This window comes from Pan troglodytes, chromosome 16 (assembly GCF_028858775.2).
Source record: "Pan troglodytes isolate AG18354 chromosome 16, NHGRI_mPanTro3-v2.0_pri, whole genome shotgun sequence".
Taxonomy (NCBI): domain Eukaryota; kingdom Metazoa; phylum Chordata; class Mammalia; order Primates; family Hominidae; genus Pan; species Pan troglodytes.
Window position 1 is genome coordinate 17,475,498 of NC_072414.2, and position 8,068 is coordinate 17,483,565.

At 38.8% G+C, this 8,068-nt stretch overlaps 1 pseudogene; it reads left to right on the forward strand.

Annotated features, from left to right (window-relative positions):
• Window positions 1–4,470: 4,470 nt before the first annotated feature.
• On the forward strand, window positions 4,471–5,709 carry LOC107972606 (putative vomeronasal receptor-like protein 4; annotated as a pseudogene).
• The last annotated feature ends 2,359 nt before the right edge of the window (window positions 5,710–8,068 follow it).

The following is an 8,068-nucleotide window of genomic DNA, read 5'->3' on the forward strand; positions in this document are numbered from 1 at the left end:
TATGTACCCAGTAGTCATTCAGGAGCATGTTGTTCAGTTTCCATGTAGTTGGGCAGTTTTGAGTGAGTTTCTTAATCCTGAGTTCTAATTTGATTGCACTGTTGTCTGAGAGACAGTTTGTTGTGATTTCTGTTCTTTTACATTTGGTGAGTAGTGCTTTACTTCCAACTATGTGGTCAATTTAAGTATAAGTGAGATGGGGTGCTGAGAAGAATGTATATTCTGTTGATTTGGGGTACAGAGTTCTGTAGATGTCTCTTAGGTCCACTTGGTGCAGAGCTGAGTTCAAATCATGGATATCCTTGTTAACTTTCTGTCTCGTTGATCTGTCTAATGTTGACAATGGGGTGTTAAAGTCACCCATTATTATTGTGCGGGAGTCTAAGTCTCTTTGTACATCTCTAAGGATTGGCTTTGTGAATCTGTGTGCTCCTGTATTGGGTGCATATATATTTAGGATTGTTAGCTCTTCTTGTTGAATTGATCCCTTTACCATTATGTAATGGCCTTCTATGTCTCTTTTGATCTTTGTTGGCTTAAAGTCTGTTTTTCCTGAGACTAGGATTGCAACCCCTGCTTTTTTTTGTTTTCCATTTGCTTGGTAGATCTTCCTCCATCCCTTTATTTTGAACCTATATGTGTCTCTGCATGTCAGATGGGCCTCCTGAATACAGCACACTGATGGGTCTTGACTCTTTATCCAATTTGCCAGTCTGTGTCTTTTAATTGGAACATATAGCCCATTTACATTTAAGGTTAATATTGTTATATGTGAATTTGATCCTGTCATTATGATGTTAGCTGGTTATTTTGCCCATTAGTTGATGCAGTTTCTTCCTAGCATCGATGGTCTTTACAATTTGGCATGTTTTTGCAGTGGCTGGTACTGGTTGTTCTTTCTGTGTTTACTGCTTCCTTCAGGAGCTCTTGTAGGGCAGGCCTGGTGGTGACAAAATCTCTCAGCATTTGCTTGTCTATAAAGGATTTTCTTTCTCCTTCACTTATGAAGCTTAGTTTGGCTGGATATGAAGTTCTGTGTTGAAAATTCTTTTCATTAAGAATGTTGAATATTGGCCCCCACTCTCTTCTGGCTTGTAGAGTTTCTGCTGAGAGATCCGCTGTTAGTCGGATGGGCTTCCCTTTGTGGGTAACCCGACCTTTCCCTCTGGCTGCCCTTAAACTTTTTTCCTTCATTTCAACCTTGGTGAATCTGACAATTCTGTGTCTCAGGGTTGCTCTTCTCATAGAGTATCTTTGTGGTGTTCTCTGTATTTCCCGAATTTGAATGTCGGCCTGCCTTTCTAAGTTGTGGAAGTTTTCCTGGATAATATCCTGAAGAGTGTTTTCCAGCTTAGTTCCATTCTCCCTGTCAATTTCAGGTACACCAATCATAAGTAGATTTGGTCTTTTCACATAGCCCCATATTTCTTGGAGGCTTTGTCCATTTCTTTTTACTCTTTTTTCTCTAAACTTCTCTTCTCACTTCATTTCATTCATTTGACCTTCAATCGCTGATCCCCTTTCTTCCACTTGATCAAATCGGCTACTGAAGCTTGTGCACGCATCACGTAGTTCTTGTGCCATTGTTTTCACCTCCATTTGGTCATTTAAGGTCTTCTCTATGCCGTTTATTACAGTTAGCCATTCATCTAATCTTTTTTCAAGGTTTTTAGCTTCCTTGCGATGGGTTCGAACATCCTCCTTTAGCTTGGAGAAGTTTGTTATTACCAACCTTCTGAAGCCTACTTCTGTCAATTCATCAAAGTCATTCTCCTTCCAGCTTTGTTCCATTGCTGTAGAGGAGCTGCGACACTTTGGAGGAGAAGAGGTGCAGTGGTTTTTAGACGTTTCAGCTTCTCTGCTCTGGTTTCTCTCCATCTTTGTCATTTTATCTCCCTTTGGTCTTTGATGATGGTGACCTACAGATGGGGTTTTGGCGTGGATGTCCTTTTTGTTGATGTTGATGCTATTGCTTTTGTTTGTTAGTTTTCCTTCTAACAGATTCCTCAGCTGCAGGTCTGTTGGAGTTTGCTGGAGGTCCACTCCAGACCCTGTTTGCCTGGGTATCACTGGCAGAGGCTTCAGAACAGCAAATATTGCAGAAGAGCAAATGTTGCTGCCTGATCCTTCCTCTGGAAGCTCTGTCTCAGAGGGGCACCTGGCTGTATGAGGTGTCAGTTGACCCCTACTGGGAGGTGTCTCTCAGTTAGGCTACTTGGGGGTCAGGGACACACTTGAGGAGGCAGTCTGTCCATTCTCAGAGATTAAACTCCATTCTGTGGGAACCACTGCTCTCTTCAGAGCTGTCAGACAGGGAAGTTTAAGGCTGTAGAAACTTCTGCTGTAGAAAGTTTCTGCTGCCTTTTGTTCAGCTATGCCCTGCCCCTAGAGGTGGAGTCTACAGAGGCAGGCAGTCCTCGTTGAGTTGTGGTGGGCTCCACCCAGTTCAAGCTTCCCAGTGGCTTTGTTTACCTAGTCAAGCCTCAGCAATGGCGGATGCCCCTCCCCCAGCCTGTCCGCTGCCTCCCAGTTCGATCTCAGACCGCTGCGCTAGCAGTGAGCAAGGCTCCATGGGCGTGTGATCCTCCGAGCCATGTGCAGTATATAATCTCCTGGTGTGCCATTTGCCAAGACTGTTGGAAAAGCACAGTATTAGGGTGGAAGTGTCCCAATTTTCTAGGTACCATCTGTCATGGCTTCCCTTGGCTAGGAAAGGGAAATCCCCCAACCCCTTGTACTTCCTGGATGAGGTGATGCCCCAGCCTGTTTCAGCTCACCCTCTCCGTGGGCTACACCCACTGTCCAACCAGTTCCATGTACTTCAGTTGGAAATGCAGAAATCATCTGTCTTCTGTGTTGATAGTGCTGGAAGCTGTAGACCAGAGCTGTTCCTATTTGGCCATCTTGGTGCCTCCCCATGTTTTTTTTTCTGATTTCAACTTGACAGCAGAACTCAACCATGCTGATGGTGCAGATGCATGTTGGTGGGAACTTTTCATTGTTTGATTCTGACATTTATGATAAATGGATTCACTTACTAAAGTTTTGTAGAGAGAGTAATAACCATGTAATCACCTAGATCATATTTTCTTTATAAAATCAAACATACCTGGTGGTTTTAGAGCAATATTTTTTACCTCAGTCACTTGTGTTTATTAGACAAGAATACTAAGTGTCAAGATGTTTGCATTGCCTTTCATATTTTTATTTAGGGGACAGTGTAATGATAAATGACTTTGAATATATAACCAGACACAACTTCATCCCCCCCAAATCTGTGCTAATTTACTGTTTTTTATATTTCATGCATGAAGCTAAATTGTTTTTACCCATGGATTAAAGCAAAATGATACAATGATACCTGAATCCTTGCCAAATAACATGAAATGGCAACTGCAAAATTGTTCTGCAAAATTTTACAAGGTATTATGGTATTGAGGATATCCCAAGAAAACTTGAGAGGCATTATCTTTCTCATTGGAGACTGACATTCCTGTATCAAGTAAAGTCTCAGGAAAAAGAACCATGTGTGACTATCTTAATGCAACCTCTTGGTTGAAATAAAATGATTAAAAGTAGTGTTTATCTTGTTGATAACTGAGAGGCAAATATTAAAAATTTTGTTCTGAGATGAAGAGAGTTCACATGATAAGTCTCTGGGATGTGAACTAAACTGGGAAAGCACCAGGACCATTTCTAAGACATACAGTTAATTTGGGTTTGGATAAATAGAATAATGTTCCCCACTCCCTAAAAAAGATATTTACATCCAAGTTCTTAGATACTGGAAATACATTACAATTCATGGCAAAGAGAATATAAGGTTGCAAATGGGATCAAAATTGCTGATATGCTGATGAAAAATAAGAAGACTATTATGAATTATCATGGTGGGCCCAGTAGAATCATAAGCATCAAAAACCATGGAAGAGTGAAGAATAAACCATATCAAAGTGATTGATCGTGAGAAAGACTCAATTGGATATATTTTTAATTGTTTGCTTTAGTGAGTCTTTCCACTTTAGCATATATTTTATTCAATTCAACTGTGCAAATGTGATTCATTTTATATGCCTGTTACTGAATTGGGTGCTAAAAATAAAATGAGAGAACACAAAATAACAAAAATTGATTTCTAAAGATGGAGGGCAAAGGGCATTAGGAATATAGATAGTGTGCACCCTATACAGGCATGATTGTAAATGTATTCATTATATAGAGAGAGTAATAATTATATATTTATAATTATATATATATATATAATTATTTGGCTTAGAAAAGAGTGCAGGGGGTACATTATCAAGAATTTAGCATCAAGGTTAATCAAGAATAAGTGAGTAAAATAAAAATAATAATGATGGTAATAATTTCAAACACTGAAGAAAGAACATTGATGATATGAAGTCATTTTTTTTCAGATCTACAAAATATGTTTCTTCTATGCCATTAGGATGAACACAGTTTTCACTTATGTTATCTTTTAAAAATGCCTTTAGTTGTCAAGCTAGCATTAGAATCTCAGCCAACATCTTCCATCTTCTCTTCCACAATTTTACATTCTTTCAGGATCACAGGCCTAAGACCCATGACCTGGTCACCTGTCATTTGGCCTTTGTCACCTGTGGACAAAGTAATGCTCTTCACTGCAATGGAGTTTTTGTCTCCAGACATGTTTGAGTCACTGAATTTTCAGAATAACTTTAGACGTAAAGCTTTCTTTCTTTCTTTTTTTTTTTTTTTGGAGACGGAGTCTCGCTCTGTTGCCCAGGCTGGAGTGCAGTGGTGCGATCTCAGCTCACTGCAGGCTCCACCTCCCGGGTTCACGCCATTCTCCTGCCTCAGTCTCCCAAGTGGCTGGGACTACAGGCCACCACGCCCGGCTAATTTTTTTTTGTATTTTTTAGTAGAGACGGGGTTTCACCGTGTTAGCCAGGATGGTCTCGATCTCCTGACCTCGTGATCCACCCGCCTCGGCCTCCCAAAGTGCTGGGATTACAGGCATGAGCCACCGCGCCCGGCCTAAAGCTTTCTTCTATTTGCACAAGGTGATGAGGGGCCTCTCCATCTGCACCACCTGCCTCCTGAGCACGCTCCAGGCCATTACCATCAGCCCCAGCACCTCCTGGTTGGTGAGATTTAAACATAAATTTACAAAATGCGATACCCTGGGCTTATCCGTTTTTTGGTTTAGCAATTTGTCTTTCAGTAGTGACATGATAATCTACACTGTAGGTTATTCCAATGACCCAGATGATTTTGAATATCAGCAAATATTGCACATTTTTCCCAATGAATGTCCTCATCGGGGCGCTATTTCTTATGCTGTCATTATCCAGAGATGCCTTCTTCATAGGAATCACGCTGCTCTCAAGTGTATACATGGTCATTCTTTTGTCCAAGCATCAGAGGCACTCCCAGCACTTTCACAGCAGCAGCCTTATATTAAGGACCTCTCTAGTGAAAATGGCCGCCAAGACCATCCTGATGCTGGTGAATTTCTTTGTGCTGATGTACTCAGTGGACTTCATCCTCTCATCATCCACAATGCTGTTATGGGTAATTGGCCCTGTCACCTATGGTGTCCACAAGTTTGTGGTCAATGCCTATGCCACTGTCAGTCCTCTGGTGCTAATCAGATCTGATAAAAGAATCATCAATATTCTGCAAAAGTTTCAATGGAAGTGCCATCTATTTTTAACAAGTTGGTGATAAAATTTTCTAAAAATTATTTCTTTGTAATCAATTAAATTATACAAAAAGCACATAATTTTCTTTCTGATTTAAATAAAACATGTGAATTGTACTTTTATAATATCTCAATATCTTTTAATTTTTTGGTGCCAAGAACTGTGTGCTTTCCTCAGTTCAATGTCCACTATGATTTTGTATTCTCAAGGTCTGTCTCTCACCCCTTCATTTTAATTTTACCTTCATACAGGAAAATGTTATTTTCTTCTTGAGTACACTCTTATGCAGCTCCTATTGGCAAGCAAATCTCTTAGTTTTAATTTTTGAAATTATTTTAATTTTTCTTATTTATTGAAGATATTTAGCTATATTCAAATTCTAGCTTGAATAAAAAATTTTTTAAGCATAATTTTAAAATTTGTTTTTAATTGAAAATAACATTGTGTAAGTTTATTATGTATGTTTTGAATTACATATAGATTATAAAATGATTAAATCTAGCGAAGTAACAAATGCATGATCTAAAAGTTATTGTTTTTTTGTGGTGAAAACACTTAACATCAACTACCTTTTCATTTTTCAGGACTGCAATATATGATGATTAAGTATGACTGCCGTGCTGCATAACAGATCTTGTAAAATATATTTCTTCTATCTAATAATAATTATGTTTCCTTTGGCCAACATCTTTCCATCCTGTCCTCCCCACTAACCACCGCAGGCTCTGGTAACCACCATTCTACTCTCTACTTCTAAGAGATAAGCTTGTTTAGATTCCACATTTAATAAATTCCTGTGTTATTTGTCTCTCTATGTCTGGCTTATTTCACTTAACATAATGTCCTTCAGGTTCATCTATGTTGTCTTAAATGGCAGAATTTTATTCTGCCATTAATTTTATTATGCCATATATTTGTGGCCAAATAGCATTTCATTATGTTTACATACCATGTTGTCTTATCCATTTATTCTTTGATGGGCACTGTGATTGATTCCATATCTTGGCCATTGTCAATAGTGCTGTAATAAACATGGGAGTGTAGCTATCTCTTTAACATACTGATTTTATTTCTTTTGGCTATATGCCCAGTTGTGGAATTGCTGGAACATACAGTAGTTCCATTTTAGGTTGAGAAACTTCCATACTTGTTTTTCATAGTGGCTGTATTAATTTGTATTCAAACCAACAGTTTATAAGAGTTCCCTTTATTCCACATCCTTGCCAACACTTGTTCTCTTTTGTCATTTCGATTATGGCCATTCTACTTAAGATAAGGTAATGTCTGGTATTGTTTTGATTTGCATCTCCCTGGAGGTGATAAATGCCAAGACAGAGAAACTGGGAGATACAAGAGGACAGAAACGACTCAGTGATAGACACCATGGAGTCTCATCCACAATCGGCACACTCTGATCCTCTAACCAAATCACAAGCCACAGTTCAACTACTCCTTTTAAAGAAAAATGAGAAAAAAATCTCTAAAATCAAGGACAGGCAAGGAGAGTGTCCCCCTTTGGGCACCCCAGCTGGTTTTATGTGTGATAATTATAGCACCTCTTCTTGCAAACATTTATGTAAAGGGAGGATTTTACTAAGGACGACCAACATTTAAGGTTCCCAAAGTGAAGAACTTTAAATATTCCCAAACTGGTCTTCTGGTATGCTAAATTAGAGAAGTTAGGTTTCTGCATCAAGGAAAATAAATGAGTTTTGTATTTTAGCTGGCACCTAAAAACATCCAAAAGTAGAAATGATAAACTTATTTCTTTCCAGAAAGGTAACAACAAAATATTTGAAACTACCTCAGAATTAAAGAAAAGTAGCAAAATCAGCTTCTAAAATCAGGAAGCTGCCAGAAACTGTCTCTTCTTTTTCTTCTCCTAAACCTCTGCTTTCTAAACTTCCTTGCCTGGATGATTTCATTTTTTTTCTCTTTCTCCTCCCTGTATTCCTTCTTAAACCACAAAGGGTCCAGAAATGGCTACAGGAGAAGACAAAATAGTAGTCATTTCTTTTAAAACAAAACCCACAGGAAGAGTGGGTTCAAACATAAGATATACACCTTACACCAAGTCAAAATTAAGTGCTCTGATGTTTGGATTTCCTGATCTGACTCAAGACACCTTAGGTTTGCCAAGGAATTCCAAATAATGCTTAAGACCTATGATTCAGGGTTTTCAAACCAATATCAGCTAACTGATTTACTAGTCCTCCAAAACAAAGCCAAAGAATGCTACAAAGTAGTGAATTAGAAACAGCTTTAGCAGATTTTAACAAACTAAAGTGCAAATGGGAGAGAGAAGTGTAGGGAGTTTTGCAACTGCCTCTGTGGGAATTTACCACAGCTATTCCCCCTAATCCTATAGACTAGGCAAAATA